At 43.6% G+C, this 21,503-nt stretch overlaps 1 pseudogene across 1 annotated transcript in view; it reads left to right on the top strand.

The window, feature by feature from the left end:
• The window catches only part of LOC311143348 (protein ITPRID2-like), a 32,991-nt pseudogene extending 11,622 nt beyond the window's left edge, over positions 1 to 21,369 (top strand). Inside the window, exons 8-18 of the transcript in view lie at positions 422 to 1,140; positions 1,833 to 1,893; positions 7,190 to 9,213; positions 9,409 to 9,483; positions 10,188 to 10,318; positions 10,972 to 11,116; positions 11,425 to 11,481; positions 15,073 to 15,564; positions 16,513 to 16,646; positions 16,954 to 17,014; positions 21,174 to 21,369. The product of the transcript in view is annotated as a protein ITPRID2-like (transcript). The remainder of the gene's footprint in view (positions 1 to 421; positions 1,141 to 1,832; positions 1,894 to 7,189; positions 9,214 to 9,408; positions 9,484 to 10,187; positions 10,319 to 10,971; positions 11,117 to 11,424; positions 11,482 to 15,072; positions 15,565 to 16,512; positions 16,647 to 16,953; positions 17,015 to 21,173) is intronic.
• The last annotated feature ends 134 nt before the right edge of the window (positions 21,370 to 21,503 follow it).

Below are 21,503 nucleotides of genomic sequence, written 5' to 3' on the forward strand. Positions count from 1 at the left end.
TTTTGAGTTGTTGTTGATTTGCAGCAGCCCCACCACTAACCGAAGGCCTTGCTGTTTCTGTTTCTTAAGTGTTGACTTGACGTACAGCATACTGATCATGGGAATTATGGTTGACCTGTGAGCTGTGACAGCCTGTGCCTACTGTGCCCATGAAGCTGTTTTTTATTGTCATGATGCAGCTTTTTCTGTCATCATCCTCCAAATGAACTGCACCCATGAGGCTGAATGTGCTGATGAGAGAGACAAATATAAACAGGCTTTCTGGAGACTAGCTAGCTAGAGCCTTGGGTCAAAGGACTCAGCAAGTCATTGTTTCTATTATGATTCTTATTTTGCTCTCTTTATCGAGTTTATCAAGTTTCCTCTAAGCTAAAGGTTGTATTTTCATTCCAGTTTCCTCTCTCTTTCTTTCCCTGTAAAGGTCGTTTCCGTCAGATCGCGGTCCTGACCACAGTGGCCAACGAGTTATTCCATCTCTACTCCCAGGTGTCGGGCCAGCCCGTCCAAAAGATCTGCAGCCTGGATGGGGAACCCCTCACCATCATCGCTTCTTCTCCTCTGAAGAGAAACAACTCAGCCCTGAACGCAGCCAGGATCCTAAAGAAGACCATCACCAAGCATAACCTGTTTGGTGGGGCAGCAGAGGGAGTCTCTCATAGCCCCACAGCCCTGTCTACTACCACAGAGAAACAAGCAGACCAATTGAGTCTAGGTACAGGGGACAGCGGCATCACTACTGACTCCGACAATAAGGGGGAGCTCAAGCAGAAGGCCTTCATGAAGAAGGAATCTCCTTCTCTGGCTACGTTGACTGAGGACAGCCACTCTAGAGGCAGCACTGAAGCCCCCCTGAGCATCAACAGACATCACCCTGGAGTGAATGGAGACTGTCCCTTGCTAAATGGAAATGGCCAGAATCACATCTCGGTCACTGTCAGTGTTGTCCCTGAGGAGGCCCAGGAGGGTGACCTGAGCCTGTACAGCAAGGCTGACCTGGGGAAAGAGCACCAGAAAATCCATCAGAAGGGCCAGCAGGCCATCCGATCAACCCCAGACGAGGAACCTAACTACAGCTTGCTGCCCAACCCTCACATCGCCCACCTCCGCACGCAGGCCAAGGACTCCTTTGAGATGGAAGAGGTAGAGGACCATACTCACACACGGGTTGAGGGGGGTTCAATTCTTGGCTTAGTTGTACTGTTATACCGCTCCCTCTAGTTCAGTATACGTTTTGACAGCACACAGAAGGTTGAGAAGAGGGTGTTGAATTCTGGGCTTAGCAGTAGTAGGCTACTGTCCACCCAGTTTGAGATGGAGGTAGGACCGTCCGCAGAAACACAGGGTTGTGGAGAGGGATTCAATGATTGACTGAGTTGAGCTATTCTGCCCTCCCAGTTCAATATAACGTTTTTTTCTTATCTTTATCTCCTGGTTCTCACACTGGCCTGTTTTTCAAACCCTGGTTTTAGCTGTCCTAGCAGATATTGTGAGAAAAGCTAAGGTCACAAACTCGTGTCTATAAATAAGTAAGAAAATTATGAGAGAGCATATGGAGGGCCCTGGAGGCCAAGTTATTATTGTGACTCGATCTGCAGTTTTTCCCTCCTCTCTCTCCAGATCTCACAGAACGGGATTATAGTTACAGTAACTGGAGGGAGGGGGCTGTATGTATCAGAAGTGTGTCAGTGTAGAAGTTGCCCCAAGTGTTTTTCTGTTTGACTTTGTTTCACCACACAATAGAAGTAACTGTGGAAGCCTTATGTTCCACATACTGCAGGAACGAAGAGGATTAAGTTAGTAAAGAGTAAAATGTTGTCCATCTCTCCTCTCAGGTCCAGAGTAATGAGGATGAAGCTCTACCTGGAACATGCAGCACCTCTAGAGCTGGCAGTGGTGAGTCTGGCCTGCATTTTATACGCTTTATAAGACATTATAAAGGCTCATACTTGCTTATAACAAATCATAATACCTTTCAGCTTGATGTAAAGTGTTACCGAACTTTCCAACGTGGATATCCACTAATATGAACAATCACTTTATTACATTAAAACCATATGTTCTGTAGTTGATCAGTAAAATTAGTTAACTGGCATAATCACCATCTCTCAAATATTCACTAAAATGTTTTGTCTTATGAAAAGTAATTAAATACTACCGTAGTGTACTCTGATGGAATTCTCCATATTGGCCTTTTAGACAGACACACAGGTGTATCCTGGCCAGTTTTGTCCACGTCAACAAATTGTAGCACAGGTTTTAGATTAGTGACTTCAGGGAAGAAGAGCGCAGATATTTAGGGAACATTTTGAGGATGGTGATCGAATGGTTTAATTTAGCTATTATTTCTGAGAAAATTGCTACTTACAACACATGGACCCATGACAATCCATTATAATTGAGTAACCCATCTAAAACAGAGGGCCGCTTTTCTCATGAACTTATACATGTTTTATTAGATAAAACCTTATATAACGACTCAGTATATTTATTTCCCTACAGACCGTGATAATCTATTAGAACATAGAGCCTCAGGGATGTGCTCTTCAGGGAATCACTATAACCCAAAATACATGGAGCTGAAGTTAACTAAATGGATGACGACTGCCATCTGGTGGGGAACTCTATGTACTTTTTAATATGTGTGTATAACACAAGTTATATAGATGGGTTGGTTGTTTAGCAACAAAACAGACACGTGCGCCACTATGGGGAATAACGGCTTAGATTTTTGATAACATGTTGAAAACATAAAGTTGCATAATGAGCACTTGTCTCAAATACATCGTTACAGTTGTTGGTTAGATGGCTAGCTAGCTATCTAGCCAATTTTAGCCATATTAGCATAGACATGTCAGTCAAAACACCTCAAAACAAGACATGGTATCAAGAACAAGATCAAACAAGTTGAAATAAGCCACTTATGATTCACCACATGGCCGTTTCTTGTGATTGTTGCTAGCTATCTGGCCATCCAGAACCATAACAACACAGGCCTTCTGCCCCTTTGAAAGGTGCCCATTGTTTTCATGACATTGTCAGCAAACCCGACTATTGTAAATGTAATGCAAGTGTGTGATATCACTGTGTTGCAAAGATACCAATGGAACACAGATGTTTGACTCAACTACAATGTTTCTCGTAATTCCTATGAAAATGTTTATTACTTATTTTGTTTAAACCCAGATTGATGGTCCTCATGGACGTCACCGGGACCTGGCTATGATTTTGGGTCAGCCCCGAATCTTTTGCGCTGCTGCAAAATGTAATCAACTAAGTGCGCCACTTAGTTCATAGACCTGTGGTTACATGAAACTCCCGAAGTCATCCAACTGATATAATCAGGGGTGTAGTGCTGCTGGAGCGACGCTCCGCCACTTCTCAGAATCTCGCAAGGTCACTTAATGATGAATTAGTCATCTATATAACACAACGAATATAAAAGCATGATAATGTCAGGCTACTGTAATACCAAAAATACCATGTAATTTCTTATGACAATTTAGGATGATTGTGTTGAAATGTTGCATTTTTTTTCTTATGCAGTGCCTGTGTTTAACTCCATCTGCTCTAAAATTCGATTAGTTCGGCCGGTTAGCCACCCATACTTACATCATTCAAGAAGATCGAAAGGCATATTCCCATGAAACTGGTTGGGATCAAATAGTTGGCATGCATGCAGCATGGACGTTTCACCTGTAAAACGTGAAGAATTATCATTCACGATTGACATTGATGATGGCATAATTTATGATTTGGTGTTTTAGATTTTAAAAATAGAAATTTAGCCACTTACAGTATGTGTAGGCATAGGCAATCATGCAATTTGAATTATGTATATTCTAAAATGAATTTATACAATAGGCTTCATATCTTCATGGGGCGGCAGGTAGCTTAGTGGTTAAGAGCGTTGTGCCAGTAACTGAAAGGTCGCTGGTTCTAATCCCCGAGCCGACTAGGTGAAAAATCTGTCGATGTGCCCTTGAGCGAGGCACTTAACCCTAATTGCTCCTGTAAGTCGCTCTGGATAAGAGCGTCTGCTAAATGACTAAAATGTAAAATGTCGGTACCAACTTTCATTCAGAAATGATGGGTTAATAATATATATATTTTTAAATGGCTCTCTGGTAGGCTACCTAAAAAAAATTGCACTACACCACTGGTTATAATACATGTAAAGCAATTGCCATGTGTGGTCAACTGATAATTGGGACAGCGTCATGGTGCTACTTTGAGACAAGCATGGAAACTCATCTTGATTAATCAGTTAATGTCAGATTTGAGTTTTCACTGAATCTCCATTTGGATATTTGGTTACAATCAGGCTGGGAAATGTTAGCTAAATTGAGGTGAGTGCTGATGATCATTAGTCTACCAATTGAAAGCAATGCAGATTTTCTCTACACACACACATTAGGCCTATAGCCTACCTGATGAGCTTCCCTGATGTTTTCCTGAACTTTCCAATACTTCTCTGATGCATTTCAGTCACTTAGCCTACTGATGCGAATACACATTTGTACACTTTTCCCATAGGTTATTCAAGTAATTTGAATAAGGCCTACATCGTTTCAATAACAATATAGCTGAAACCACTATTGGCTTCATTGACTTACTGAATGTATTCTCTTGTAATTTTAGGCTAGGTTACTTGCTGATAGATGATTATTTGTAATATTATTGTAACAGTAGACCTACCTACAGTTGAAGTCGGAAGTTTACATACACCTTAGCCAAATACATTTAAACAGTTTTTCACAATTCCTGACATTTAATCCTAGTAAAAATTCCCTGTCTTAGGTCAGTTAGGATCTCCACTTTATTTTAAGAATGTGAAATGTCAGAATAATAGTAGAGAGATTTATTTCCGCTTTTATTTATTTCATCACATTCCCAGTGGGTCAGAAGTTTACATACACTCAATTAGTATTTGGTAGCATTGCCTTTAAATTGTTTAACTTGGGTCAAACGTTTCGGGTAGCCTTCCACAAGCTTCCCACAATAAGTTGGGTGAATTTTGGCCCATTCCTCCTGACAGAGCTGGTGGAACTGAGTCAGGTTTGTAGGCCTCCTTGCTCGCACACGCTTTTTCAGTTCTGCCCACAAATGTTCTATAGGATTGAGGTCAGGGCTTTGTGATGGCCACTCAAATACCTTGACTTTGTTGTCCTTAAGCCATTTTGCCACAACTTTGGAAGTATGCTTGGGGTCATTGTCCATTTGGAAGACCCATTTGCGACCAAGCTTTAACTTCCTGACTGATGTCTTGAGATGTTGCTTCAATATATCCACATCATTTTCCTTCCTCATGATGCCATCTATTTTGTGAAGTGCACCAGTCCCTCCTGCAGCAACGCACCCCCACAGCATGATGCTGCCACCCCGTGCTAAACGGTTGGGATGGTGTTCTTCGGCTTGCAAGGTACCCCCTTTTTCCTCCAAACATAACGATGGTCATTATGGCCAAACAGTTCTATTTTTGTTTCATCAGACCAGAGGACATTTCTCCAAAAAGTATGATCTTTGTCCCCATGTGCAGTTGCAAACCGTAGTCTGGCTTTTTTATGGCGGTTTTGGAGCAGTGGCTTCTTCCTTGCTGAGCGGCCTTTCAGGTTATGTCGATATAGGACTCGTTTTACTGTCGATATAGATACTTTTGTACCCGTTTCCTCCAGCATGTTCACAAGGTCCTTTGCTGTTGTTCTGGGATTGATTTTCACTTTTCGCACCAAAGTATGTTCATCTCTAGGAGACGGAACGCATCTCCTTCCTGAGCGGTATGACGGCTGTGTGGTTCCATGGTGTTTATACTTGCATACTATTGTTTGGACAGATGAACGTGGTACCTTCAGGCATTTGGAAATTGCTCCCAAGGATGAACCAGACTTGTGGAGGTCTACAATTTTTTTCTGAGGTCTTGGCTGATTTCTTTTGATTTTCCCATGATGTCAAGCAAAGAGGCACTGAGTTTGAAAGTAGACCTTGAAATACATCCACAGGTACACCTCCAATTGACTCAAATTATGTAAATTAGCCTATCAGAAGCTTCTAAAGCCATGACATCATTTTCTGGAATTTCCCAAGCTGTTTAAAGGCACAGTCAACTTAGTGTATGTAAACTTCTGACCCACTGGAATTGTGATACAGTGAATTAGAAGTGAAATAATCTGTCTGTAAACAATTGTTGGAAAAATTACTTGTCATGCACAAAGTAGATGTCCTAACCGACTTGCCAAAACTATAGTTTGTTAACAAGAAATTTGTGGAGTGGTTGAAAAACAAGTTTTTTAATGACTCCAACCTAAGTGTATGTAAACGTCCGACTTCAATTGTACACAGTAACCTCATATGGGGTTACTGACCACAATCGATTGAATTAATAATAAAAAGTTGATGATTTGGCCTTGGGGAGAGCACAGCGCATGGAAGAAAACACAGCGCTGCAGGAAGGGGTGCTGGAAGGGCTGCAGATAAATTTAAACACATTTGCCAAATTATATAATTACTCCTGTCTCTATAAAATAAATGAAATCATTGAAAATACTACACCAGAATAATTCAGCGACAGAGGATCAATAGCTTATTTAAAAAATTGCGGTAGATTGTGTTTTGTCACATTATGAGCGTTTATGCCTTGTTTACAGTCGGGAAGCCCACAATTAGGCAGCCGACGCGGCAAATATGAAACAGCTGATTGTTGAGTTGTGGCTGTCAATGAACAGCAGACAGCTGCTAGAAGGTATTTCGCAATATTTCAAAAAATTGTTTGAATAGGTGAGTGCCACTGGAAAGTTGGTGGACTATAATTTCCTCCTCATATTGTAGGCCTAAGATCTGTGTATCCACTCTTTTCAATGGCCTATGCTATTGGTTGCATTTAAGACATGGGTCATTCGTTTTATTGATCTCAGTATGTAAATGTCAGAGTAGCTTGACATTTTGATAATTTGTGTGGTATAAAAATATATTATTGTATTGTCTCCAGTCATGTAAAATGACGTAGAATTGCAGGAAATTATTTTAGAAAGGCCCTTTTATTCCTCAGCCCCACAAGCCCCTCGGCCCCTGGTCTTTAGGACTGAGTGCTGAATGTTATGAAACTCTGGTGATGGCCCTGATGGTCCTTACATACTGTCACCTTACATACTGTCATCTCTCTCTTTCCCTTTCTCTCTCCCTCTCTACATTACAGAACATCTACTGAGAACAGCCAGCCAGCAGTCAGACAGTAGTGGTTTTGCAGAGGGCCCCTCTACTGATGGCTCAGCTAACTATTTAACGGTACAGGAGAGGGCTGACAGCTGTAACAGTGAGACCACGCTGACGTCCTACACTAGGGAGGTGACCACTCCTCTAGCCCTTGAACACCCTGCCTTCGAGAGGCTGCAGGTGGAGCAGGAACAGGAGGAGGAGGATGCGCAGACCCCTTTTGTCCTACAGAAACACCTTGAGGAGGAAGGGAGGGGGAGCAGGAGCCCTAATGGGGAGGAGGAGGAGCAGAAGGTACCAAAGTACACCGTCCACCAGTTACCTAAACCAAGAGACAGAGGAGTGACCCAAGACTCGGAGCAGGACCAGCAGCATAGCACTGGCACTGCTGAGGAAGCTGCTTCTGTTCCTGCCTCTGAGACTCCTCAGTCAACTCCTGAGACTTACAATACTGTTGAGCTTTCCGTAGAGGCTGATCCTGACTCGGCTACAGTGCCTGGTCCTACAGAAGACCATGGCTCCATCCTGGCCCCAGACTGCAGCTCCTCTGGTGCCCCAGTCAGGGAGGGTGTGCCTGACAGGGTGGAGATGGAAGCCAGACCCTCCAGCCCTAGCCCCAGCTGCCTCATCCTCAGTGCCTCAGCAAGGGTCAACGGGGCCCTCCACAGGGCCCAGCAGAGGGCCTCCTCCCCAGGCCTCCAGGGCCCCCGGATGGAGGGGAAGGTAACAGCGAGACATCTGTTCAGGAGAAAAGCCCCCCTGACGAGGTCCCGATCCCTGCCTACCTCCCTCCTCAGCCCCTCCCGTGCGGTCTCCTCTGTCAGGATCCAGTTTGGCCAGGGGACAGTCAGGCACTGCACTCAGACGGTCTTTTCCTACCGATACACCCCAGAGGAGGGGCAGGAGGAGGAGCGGCAGGAGGAGGAGGTGGGGTCCATCGTGGAAGAGGAGGTTGCAGAGGGGGGTCAGATCTTAATTTTCAACAGAGAGGCTGAGCCATCACATGGCCCCGGGCTACAGAGAGATGGGGATCTGAGAAAGCTTCAAGGCAGAGTTCCCCCTTACACCCTGGCCATCCCCCGCCACCTGACCCGCTCAACCGTCTCACTGCACAGCCCCCCTCCTGAGTGGGGAGAGAGACCTCTGGTGGAGCACCACCGTGCCTGGAGCACCTGTAGCGTACCTAACCGCACCCAACATAACCTGGCACAGCATAACCACCCTAACCTGAACCACTTCAATAACCCTAACCCCACCCAGCACAGCAACCCTAACTTCAACCTCACCCAACACAGCAACCCTAACTTCAACCTCACCCAACACAGCAACCCTAACTTCAACCTCACCCAGCACAGCAACCCTAACTTCAACTTCACCCAACACAGCAACCCTAACTTCAACCTCTCCCAGCACAGCAACCCTAACTTTAACCTCACCCAGCACAGCAACCCTAACTCTAACCTCACACAACACAACCTAGCCCAACACAATAACCCTACCCTCCCACAGCACACAGCCCCCAACTTACCCCATCATATGGCCACTAACCATCCTCACCAGAGTCCTCTTTACACTAACAACATGGGCAACACCCTTCCACACAACTTCCCACACAGCACACACTACCCCTTTTCCCCGTACAGCTCCTCCTATAATACCCCGCCTCATAGCGAACCTTTCAGTTCACCTTACTATAACTACCACGGTAACCCCTATAGTGGGTCCTACAACTACCTACACAGCAACAATCCTTATACTGCCCATAGCTCTTACTCTAACCTGTCAAACACACCTTCCAACCTGCCTCCACATCTCTCTACTGCCCCCTATGGAGATCCATACAGTACTCCATACCCTGGCCACCATCCTTCATTCCCTTACCCCCCTGGAGTTGACCCTATGGGGGCAGCCCCTAATTCCCACCCTCCACCAGCCATGTCTACCACTGAGATGCAGCTCAGACGGGTCCTTCATGACATCAGAGGAAGTGTACAGAATTTGGCTCAGGTGAGACAAAACAACTACACACTACTGTAAATGGCTTTGGATTAAAGTGTCTGTTAAATATAGTATAGTATAGTACATAGGTATTCTATAACTTTCTGTTCTATAACCATCCCACCCATAATGCAAGCAGAGACGTTTGCATGCTAGTTTATCAGTGACTAATTATTTGATCTGTGGTTTCTCTGTGCTCAACAGAGTTCATCAGAACGCAGAGCAGACACTCCCTCAGACGTTTTTAATCCTCAGAGATCTGCCCAGCCACTGTTTGAGGTATTCACTCACCTGACCTGCCACTCTTACAGAAATGTAATCCATGATTACCTATTCTGTCCTCCAACCTCTCCTGGGTTGTCTTGGGGGTTGGGAAATAGGACAAAGACAAATCTCTGTGGCCTTTTCTCAGTTGGATTTGCTCAACTCCTGCATCCTCTCTCCTCCGTCCTCTCTCGCCTCCTTTAGAAAAAGGTCAAAGGTAATCGAGGAGAGGCGGCGTGGATGAAAATGCGCTTGTATGAAATGACTCCTTCTCCACTTGCATGTCATCAGGCAAACGTCTACGGGGTGGATCCCAAAATAAATGTGTAAAGTGATAAAAACATATTAAGTTAGTTGTGCAAGACATTTTATTGATACAATTATAAGTAGCATATTGTTTCTAAACCTGTGCGTGCTTTTCTCCTCCAACAAAACGAAAGCTGATTCAAAGGGGGCGTGGCAGATATCAAAACTCTTCTGCGAAGGATTACACATGACTATCCTTGATGGAAGGTGGCTATCGAGGAGGGGAGGACAGTCTTCCGTTCGCGTACTAACAAATTGACACTCGTTGACCACTTATCGGTTTCCAGGTCGCGAAGGAGAGAGTACGGAGGACAGAGGACGATCTTTTGCCCAAATGAAAATCTCCCTGTGTCGCTGTGACAATAGACAATAAAGTAATCTTCTTACTGTTCTCCCCCTCCTCCTCCCCTCAGACCTCTCTCCAGGAGGAGCTGCAGGCTAAGAGGAGGAGTCTGAATGTGTTCCGGACCCAGATGATGGATCTGGAAGTGTCCCTGATGAAACAACAGGCGTTAGTCTACCAGCACCTCAGTCACGACGAGAGGTAGGCTAGAGGCCCTCGCACTGGCTCGGACACGGATGTTAGCATAGTCTGTGACAGACAGACAGACAGACATTCATGCATACAAGTGTCTTAATAGGGCGTTGGGCCACCACGAACCAGAACAGCTTCAATGCACCTTGGCATAGTGTCTGGAACTCTATTGGAGGGATGTGACACCATTCTTCCACGAGAAATTCCAACATTTGGTGTTTTGTTGATGGTGGTGGAAAACGCTGTCTCAGGCGCCGCTCCAGAATCTCCCATTAGTATTCAATTGGGTTGAGATCTGGTGATTAAGGCGGTCATTGCATATGGTTTACATCGTTTTCATGCACATCAAACCATTCAGTGACCACTCATCCTATACGGGCATAGCCATGGTAGCAACATTAATGGCCTGCCCAGCATTTTTATACATGACCCTAAGCATGATTCACATTTACATTTACATTTTTGTCATTTAGCAGACGCTCTTATCCAGAGCGACTTATGATGGGATGTTAATTGCTTAATTAACTCAGGAATCACACCTGTGTGGAAGCACCTGCTTTCAATATACGTTGTATCCCTCATTTACTCAAGTGTTTCCATTATTTTGGCAGTTACCTGTCCATACATCGTAACAGTGGTCTCTTTCCGTTTGTGATTGCCAGGCAGGAGACTGAGCAGCTGCAGAGTCTGCGGTCAGCAGTGAGACGGGAGCTCCAGGAACTAGAGCTCCAGCTGGAGGATCGGCTGCTGGCCATGAACGAACAGCTCTGCTCTGCCAGCCACCACAGCCTCTACCGCCGCCGCATGGTCGGTACCTGAAACTATACCTGGAAACACACACACACACAGACAGGACTGACTGATACTCTCTCACCCTTTCTCTCACTCATAACTCCTAAACATGTTGGATAAATGGTTTGTCATGACTCTGTTTGCTCATGGCACCAGTACTGTGGGTTCCTCTGGGTTCTTCTCATTTGACATGACATCAGGCTAGATGTACATCACTACTCTTGTGTTTGTTGTTTAGCCACCCATCATATCATCACGTACCTCTTCTTTAATGTAACATTAGTGTTGTTGATATTTATCTCTCCTTTCTCCACGGTATGAAGAGTGGTCACAGCATGGACAGCCTGTCTAACACTTCTGCTCTGAGAGCTATGGAGCCAGTGAGTACCTGCAGTGGGTCTGGGCTGTTCTTTTCTAGGTTGTTCCTCTAGGCGGTTCCTCCTGTAATGGTGTGTGTTCTATTCATAGAAATAGAATGAACTTGCTTTCACTTCCTAATATTGGTATCGTCAATATGGCTGCAGGTCCACCCATCACAGAACATTCACTTAAATAGGAATGTCTGTTCTAGGAATTCTAATTCTACAGTGCATTCAGAAAGTATTCAGACCCCTTGACTTTTTCCAAATTTTGTTACATTGCAGCCTTATTCTAAAATTGATTACGTTTTTTTTTTTTTTTATCATCAACCTACACACAATACCCCATAATGACAAAGCATTTTGCACATTTATAATATCACACTTACATAAGTATTCAGACCCTTTACTCAGTACTTTGTTGAAGCACCTTTGGCAGCGATTACAGCCTTGAGTCTTCTTGGGTATGACGCTACAAGCTTGGCACACCTGTATTTGGGGAGTTTCTCCCATTCATCTCTGCAGATCCTCTCAAGCTCTGTCAGGTTGGATGGGGAGCATCGCTGCCCAGCTATTATCAGGTCAGAGATGTTCAATCGGGTTCAAGTCCGGGCTCTGGCTGGGCCACTCAAGGCCATTCCTGCGTTGTCTTGGCTGTGTGCTTAGGGTCTTTATCCTGTTGGAAGGTGAACCTTCGCCCCAGTCGGAGGTCCTGAGCGCTCTGGAGCAGGTTTTCATCAAGGATCTCTCTGTACTTTGCTCCGTTCATCTTTCCCTCAATCCTGACTAGACTCCCAGTCCCTGCCGCTGAAAAACATCCCCACAGCATGATGCTGCCACCACCATGCTTCACCGTAGGGATGGTGCCAGGTTTTCTCCAGACGTGATGCTGGGCGTTCAGGCCAAAGAGTTCAATCTTGGTTTCATCAGACCAGAGAATCTTGTTTCTCATGGTCTGAGAGTCCTTTACAGTGTGGGGAAAAAGTATTAGATCCCCTGCTGATTTTGTACGTTTTCCCACTGGCAAAGAAATTATTAGTCTATAATTTTAATGGTAGGTTTATTTGAACAGTGAGAGACAGAATAACAACAAAAAAATCCAGAAAAACGCATATAAAAAATGTTATAAATTGATTTGCATTTTAATGAGGGAAATAAGTATTTGACCCCCTCTCAATCAGAAAGATTTCTGGCTCCCAGGTGTCTTTTATACAGGTAACGAGCTGAGATTAGGAGCACACTCTTAAAGGGAGTGCTCCTAATCTCAGTTTGTTACCTGTATAAAAGACACCTGTCCACAGAAGCAATCAATCAATCAGATTCCAAACTCTCCACCATGGCCAAGACCAAAGAGCTCTCCAAGGATGTCAGGGACAAGATTGTAGACCATCACAAGGCTAGAATGGGCTACAAGACCATCGCCAAGCAGCTTGGTGAGAAGGTGACAACAGTTGGTGCGATTATTCGCAAATGGAAGAAACACAAAATAACTGTCAATCTCCCTCGGCCTGGGGCTCCATGCAAGATCTCACCTCATGGAGTTGCAATGATCATGAGAACGGTGAGGAATCAGCCCAGAACTACATGGGAGGATCTTGTCAATGATCTCAAGGCAGCTGGGACCATAGCCACCAAGAAAGCAATTGGTAACACACTACGCCGTGAAGGACTGAAATCCTGCAGCGCATGCAAGGTCCCCCTGCTCAAGAAAGCATATATACAGGCCCGTCTGAAGTTTGCCAATGAACATCTGAATGATTCAGAGGAGAACTGGGTGAAAGTGTTGTGGTCAGATGAGACCAAAATCGAGCTCTTTGGCATCAACTCAACTCGCCGTGTTTGAAGGAGGAGGAATACTGCCTATGACCCCAAGAACACCATCCCCACCGTCAAACATGGAGGTGGAAACATTATGCTTTGGGGGTGTTTTTCTGCTAAGGGGACAGGACAACTTCAACGCATCAAAGGGACGATGGATGGGGCCATGTACCGTCAAATCTTGGGTGAGAACCTCCTTCCCCTCAGCCAGGGCATTGAAAATGGGTCGTGGATGGGTATTCCAGCATGACAATGACCCAAAACACACGGCCAAGGCAACAAAGGAGTGGCTCAAGAAGAAGCACATTAAGGTCCTGGAGTGGCCTAGCCCGTCTCCAGACCTTAATCCCATAGAAAATCTGTGGAGGGAGCTGAAGGTTCGAGTTGCCAAACGTCAGCCTCGAAACCTTAATGACTTGGAGAAGATCTGCAAAGAGGAGTGGGACAAAATCCCTCCTGAGATGTGTGTAAACCTGGTGGCCAACTACAAGAAACGTCTGACCTCTGTGATTGCCAACAAGGGTTTTGCCACCAATACTAAGTCATGTTTTGCAGAGGGGTCAAATACTTATTTCCCTCATTAAAATGCAAATCAATTTATAACATTTTTGACATGCATTTTTATGGATTTTTTTGTTGTTATTCTGTCTCTCACTGTTCAAATAAACCTACCATTAAAATTATAGACTGATCATGTCTTTGTCAGTAGGCAAACGTACAAAATCAGCAGGGGATCAAATACTTAATTCCCTTTGGCTTAATTCTTAATTCCTTTTGGCAAACTCCACAGTGTGCCTTTCACTGAGGAGTGGCTTCCGTCTGGCCACTCTACCATAAAGGCCTGATTGGTGGAGTGCTGCAGAGATGGTTGTCCTTCTGGAAGGTTATCCTATCTCCACAGAGGAACTCTGGAGCTCTGTCAGAGTGACCATCGGGTTCTTGGTCACCTCCCTGACCAAGGCCCTTCTCCTCCGATTGCTCAGTTTGGCCGGGCGGTCAGCTCTAGGAAGAGTCTTGGTGGTTCCAAACTTTTTCCATTTAGGAATGATGGAGGCCACTGTGTTCTTGGGGACCTTCAATGCTGCAGAAATGTTTTGGTACCCTTCCCCAGATCTGTGCATCGACACAATCCTGTCTCGTAGCTCTACGGACAATTCCTTCGACCTCATGGCTTGGTTTTTGCTCTGACATGCACTGTCAACTGTGGGACCTTATATAGACAGGTGTGTGCCTTTCCAAATCATGTCCAATCAGTTGAATTTACCACAGGTGGAATCCAATCAAGTTGTAGAAACATCTCAAGGATGATCAATGGAAACAGGACGCACTGGAGCTCAATTTCGAATCTCATAGCAAAGGGTCTGAATACTTATGTAAATAAGGTATTTCTGTTTTTAATTTTTTATACATTTACAAAAACTTTAAACTTTTCTTTTTGCTTTGTCATTATGGGGTATTTTGTGTAGATTGAGGAACATTATTTATTTATTTTTTTTAAATTTTTATTTTAGTCATTTAGCAGATGCTCTTATCCAGAGCGACTTACAGTTAGTGAGTGCATACATATTATTATTAATTTTTTCATACTGGCCCCCCGTGGGAATTGAACCCACAACCCTGGCGTTGCAAGCGCCATGCTCTACCAACTGAGCTACACAGGGCCATTTTAGAATAAGGCTGTAATGTAACAAAATGTGGGGAAGGGTCTGAATACTTTCCGAATGCACTATATGGTTTTACTCTTGTCGCACTTCACTGTGACATGCTTGTGGTTTGTGTGGTTTCTCCCTCCAGATGTCGAACCTGCTGATGGAACCGCTGTACCTGCAGACAGAGCTGGGCTATGAGGGCGGGGCGGAGGGCAGACCTAGCATGGCACCCACCCCGAGCTCAGGCCGCTCCTCCAGGTCAGCCAGTCCAATGAGGTCCTTCGGATGTCACCCAGGCTCCTCCCACACCCCAGAGCTGCCTCTCCCAGGCCCCCAGAAGACAGAGGTGTACCGGGCCTCCATCTCCCTCACCCCAGCCCCCCCTCCACAGCCTGGTGCCTCCACAGGGGCCCCCCAGGGCCAGATCAGTCCTCCAGAGGCTCAGTACCATGCCATAGGCCAGGCACTGACAGGAGAGCAACATCCAGAGGATCGAGCACAAGGAGAGGACAGAGGAGGAAGAGGGGCAGCTGTAGACCCCCACCTGCTAGAGGAGAGGGGTAGGGAGGGAGGAAGAGGAGGAAGGTTAGGAAGAGGAAGGGCAGACAACCCCCAGCTACAGCAGCTCATCAAGGAGGTTAGTGAGCTCAGTGTGTTCTAAGATTTGTCCTTCACTGAACTATGAGTGCTCAAATTGGACTCTGCCCAGTGCCTGCCAGTATTTGTGTTTGAGGTGCAATAACAAATGCCAATATCACCCAGGACATGTTTTATTATGTCCTTGGCTGACGGACAAGGTTACTACATTCTTATTGACAGACGATTCCGCTCATGAAAAATCATTCACTGAGCTGATTTTAAGAGCTTGTCAGGGGACAAATGGAGCACATTTTGAAGCTTGAAAATGGAAGTTGGATTCCACAGGAACCTATGGCTATACTATAGGACTACTTCTTAGTCAGTGGCCTGATGTCAGTGTTTGGCAGGGCTTTAAAGATGGAATCTGCATTAAGGGGAAATTACACAACTGGCCGCCCCACCACTGTTGTTATTGTTTTTTTTGCCGAGGTGAGGAGCATCGTGCAGCATGGTGAAAAAAATGCTGTACATATTGTGCTCTTTTATTGCGCGTACATTGATGTCCAAGCGGGAAAAACAGTGTTCATGTTTGCAGTAACTTCTTTGTTGTTGTAATGTTGCAAACGGAAGTGGCAGTTTCACCATTTAAGGATTTCAGCTTGAATTGTTTTGAGGGATGAGAGGTGTCTGTCAGTGTGTGTTTTGTGTTTCACACATCTGTTTAAAATCAACTTTATTTATGAAGCCTGATTACAGCAACAGAACAGGGTGTACTGCCAATACTGGGTCGTGTTCATTAGAGCACTCTGTGGCAAAACGTTATGCAACGATAAACAAGCATTTCTTAATGGACAAGTTCTGATGGCACCTCCTTGTTTCACTCAGTTTCTGAGCATTGTCTTCTGTTTGAATGTAGTCAGTTCTTCTGTCCCTACCTATCAAAGAGACCATTGATTGATTGATTAATTGATTAGTCTCTCTGTGTAACTTCTGTCCTCTACCTCAGATCAAAGAGAGCCTTGCTGATGAGATCCGACAGGAGATAGCCAACGAGCTCCTAGCGGCCGTATCTCCACGACGATCACCTGTGTTGGCCAGAGAATACCCCCTGTTAGACTGTTGACAGGTCCTACATCTGAGGTGTGTCTGTCATTCTGTGGATAGAGAAGCTCTCTGTTCATACTGAAAGTCATCTCTGAGTATTTCTTCACTAAGCCATGAATATCCTTTCATGTTATCTACACCCTGCCATAACTAGAATCCCTGTAGCAATCCACCACACCTGATCCAGCGGAGCCTAGCTCAGTTCAATTCATACACTTGTACAAATTGGTTCTTCGAGCCAAATAGACCTGTTGCGATTCAGCTATCCGCTGGCATCTCTATAGCTTTCGGCTAGTGCCCCTATTTCTTGATGTGTAAAGAGTGTTGTTGTTTTCTCCTGCAGTTGAAGATAACCACTGGTGAAGCCTGCTAAAGTCTACCCATTCTACTCAACCTGAACACTGGTGAAGCCATGCACCGAACAGCACAACAACCTTTTACCACTGTTTCTACTATTTCCAGATAGTCTGATGATGGCAGATACCTTAACACTGTTTCGACCTTTGAAGTAGAGTTTTATTTCTATGGTTTCTACTCCAGAGAGTCTGCTGACCGACAAATACTCTGGGGCTTCATTTATAACCGTTGCGTAAATTTCATACTAAATATCTGCGTGCGCCATTTCTGAAAAGACTGCATATGTACACAAATATTGAGATTTATAAACTTGCCACACGCCATACATACATATGTATACTGTTATAAATCAGACCCGTCCTGAAACTGTGCGCGAGTGAACGAGCATTAGAACTCCGCCAAAAAAAACGCCTATCATTCACCTTTTATGGTGACAATAACGCCCTTATTTGCTGTATACTTTGGAAGTACTCGACTTAGGCCGAGGCAGTTTTCTAAACGCAATAGCGAACTCGATCAAATGTCTTTGGAGGTAATTGCGTAATGTTAAACTTCTGCAGTGACATTTGCTGTAGGCCTAGGCTACAAAAAGTTTATGAAAGACAACAACAATTGCAAATTGCTGTGGAGCAGTAAGCAGACCGTTTGAATTTAATAGGGCCTAATGTTTTGCATTTACTTTTTCTCGAACCTATGCTGCACTGCCCGAATTCTGAAACATTGTCTACTAACAGTGGTAGCCATACACACTACAATGTAAAATATGAACTGTCTGTTCACCTGTTAAATTCTACTGAATGTTATAAACCACGCTTCCTTTCTGATGCATAGAGCAAAATACTTGAAATAATAGCATATCTAATAGGCCCAATTAAATGAGAGATGCGCATGGTAATCTGTTGTAGGCTATGGCACTTCGGGAATATGGACCCATAATGGCCAGGAAAGTTGAAGAATTTATTCTGCAATGGTTATGAAAAGTTGTATTATGTGTATAAATGCAATATTGTCTACTCAAGAAATGTGAAATTACAGTATTCAGTCGTAAGCTACAGAAGTAACCTACAAACCCGTCTGTTCCACCGTTAATAAAACTGCGCAACTCCGGAACAAAGGGCATAGAGCAAAATACTTGAAATAGCTTATCAATTTACTACTGTGAAGTGGGTCCAATTAAATGAGATATGGGACGAATGGTATCCTTGTTGTTGGCCTATATAGGCTACCTCGTGAGTATGAAACCATCACAGAAAAGGTGAGGAATTTATTATGCAATGATCACGGAAATGAAATAAATGATAGCCAGGGAAATAGATGCCTATGTCATTTTTTTTTTTTATGCAAATATAAACTAAATATATTTTTGCTTTTCTCACTAACGGCAAGTTATTGCATCTTGTTATTAAACTGTTTATTGTTTTGCATAAGCGTGTCCATTATGTTCCCCATTTGCACAAAATATAAATGTACTTGCCTGCTTGCAATGCAATACTTCAACCACTAGAAACTGTCGTACGCATGGTCTAAAGTCTGCGGGAAGGCGAGCACATTTTTACAACAAGTTCAGTTTTTTATAAATGCCAACTTTTGCGTGAACTGGCGCACACATGTTTTGGGGTATATTTTGTACCTACGCACGGTTTATAAATGAGTCCCCTGGTATCTTAACACCTGTATGCTGTGTGCCTTGGAGACACTAATGCTGCTGTATACTTGCTGTTATAGTGGAACTGTCTTGTTCTGTCTTAACCATCCTATTTCAAACACTCAGAATGTGACTTAGTGTGCTTATTTTGCTGAAGACTAACTACTGCATTACTCATGTGTTGTCAACAGGGGTGGAATTGGATGGAACATGCAGAACTAGAGTTCACAAAGTAAAATAATTTTGACATGTACAAAATGTGTTTGAAGTAACTGCCCAGTGTTTCCAGATTTCTGTGAAATATGACCTATAATTACTTACAATATGAGTGAAATAGTTTTCCTTAAATTTTTTAATTTTTTATTAGGTATGTTAAAAAGCTGCTTTTCTGTGTTGGAATGGTATGGGCCTACCCCAACAACAGAATGGTGTGGGTATACCGGTCATTAAAAATATTCACGCAAGTAGACCACTGATTGGCTAGCTCCTCCTCCTCAGGGAGATGACATCATGTTCTATGAGGAAATGGCAAGCATTTTTTAAACATTCTCTGAGTTTCTAAAGTTTAAATATATATATATTAATAATTTGGCAACAAATATGAGTATAGGAATAGTCAACAACATTATTTGTATATGAGTTAACAGAATATTAACTCTTAAAAGTTAGATTTTCACTGGGCAGTTACTTTAAGGTGAATTCCCAGAGTGACTTCTCCAATTCCATCTCTGGTTGTCGGTGACGTTATGATATGATCCTGACGTTGTGTATGGGTTGTATTTAAGCACGTAGATGTGGTTCAGGGTGCATCTCTTGTCCTAAAGGTGAAAAATAGACTTAAGGCCTGGTAGAAGATAATAATGGTTGTTGGGAATTTAGTGTCTGCTGTAAATAACCATGCCCTCTTCTTCTAATGCCATCTATATGAGGAACTAACCAGACCTGGTTTCAAAAACTATTTGAAATCTTTTAAATACTGTGATTGTTTGCTCAGCTTGCCAGTAGTGCCAGATGGGCGGGGTTTACCGTTTTGGGACTATTCTAATGGCTCATTAAGCCAGGCAAGCTCAGATAAAGTATTTGAACCCAGGTCTGGAACTAACTGTGCAATACATTTCACTGTCTCTGAACTTGAAAATATAAATAGTAGAAAGAGTATCTAGAGTTCTATCAGACGAGGTACTGTTCATTCTACTGTGTTTCTACTCTCCAGTTCAAGACAGCAGTCTGTCTCTATTATCTCTCTTTTTTATTACTCCTTTAAAGAAAATATCTCAGGGAAAATACATTTTGTGGTTTTAACGTCTATTTAAGATAAGAAATACAGGTAGGAATTTTGTTAGTTTTTAATGTGAGACACTAACAAAAACACGCACCTGGGTCGTATTCATTAGGCACCAAACGGAGGAAAATGGATTGAATCGGGGAGGGACTAACTGGACTTACTTTCTGTTGAGTTTTTTAAAATAACGTTTTCCATTGTTACCCTAATGAACACAACCCAGGACAAAGGTGTGGAATGAATATAATGCATACATTTATCTTTAAGGGCTGCTTTTTAAAAACAGCAGTTGATGCAACCCTCTTAAACATGTTGTTTCTGGTTTGGACAAATTATATACATACTGTATATGTCTATGGTGTAGACTCTAGTACTAAATGCATGTAATCTATGTACTTATTTGAGTTTATCAAGCACAGCCACAGCCTAACAAAGCAGATGTCTTCCTAGAAGTCACAGATGGTGCACAAAGGGACAATTTGGGCACGTTAGCAAGTCTTTATTAAAAGAAAAAATCTGATTTATTGAATTTTCCATGTGGTGTATGTTAAAGGAAACTTCATTTAATAAAACAGGCTTTTAAAATTAAATATTGGTGCACCTAAAATATTGAAAGAATGCAAAAGGGACTCATTTCGTGGAATTACCCACTTACTGCATACCTGTAGATTATCTGTACTTACCTGTAGCTTACTTGTACTTACTAATGGTCAAGCACAGACTAACATGCAACTTATATCTCTTTTCCCCTATATGCTGAACTGTGCATCACCCCTGAGGTGGCACCCAGTCGTTTGTCCGGCCCACCCTACACCTCCAGCCCCTGCCTCTAATTCTCTGGCATTTCCTCCAGAGGTATTAGGTGTTCCTGGGTCGTATGTGTTTAGAGGCACAGAATGACCTCGGAGCATAAATGGGCACCATTGATGGCAAGGCCAAAAACACACTGTTTGCGTCTCAAATGGCATCCTATTCCCTACATAGTGCACTACTTTTAACCAGGGTCAAAAGTAGTGCAATAGGGAATAGAGTGCCATTTGAGACGCAGAACTGCCCCAACCATGGGCACTGGGCCTGTGGGCCTGTTTGTGTGTCACTCAGTTTGACTTGGCGTGGTGTAAATAACAGGTCTGTGTTGCTGAGGTTATTACTTTTCTCTAAAGCGCTCCTTTATATTGTTTATATGGTTTCACTGTGGACAGCACATTGACACATTGAGAACTAAAGGGTTTTGTGTGAACATTACATCAGTGTACTGTGTTTTGTCTTCTTTTTCCAGCTTGGATCATCTGCCATTCCTAGACAGATGCCAGACACAGAGAAATGGGTCATTTATGGGTCATCAAAGTCCTCATTGAGGACTGTATGTCAGTATGTTGTCGTTTTGCCACCTCACTTAAATGGACGTTTTGGTCAGTCCTTACAGACTACTACATCATCCACAAACAAACATGTTATTTATTTGTATGTATTTGAACATTGTGGGAACATTAATGATGAATGAAATCAATTAAATCAAATAAATTAATTATGCATGTCAGGAGCTGGTCATTTTTCCAATACACCTATTATAGTGTTCGTATTTAATCAACACTGTCCAGTACAAACA

This window comes from Coregonus lavaretus (assembly GCF_964263955.1).
Source record: "Coregonus lavaretus genome assembly, chromosome: 16".
In the NCBI taxonomy this organism is placed as follows: Eukaryota; Metazoa; Chordata; class Actinopteri; order Salmoniformes; family Salmonidae; genus Coregonus; species Coregonus lavaretus.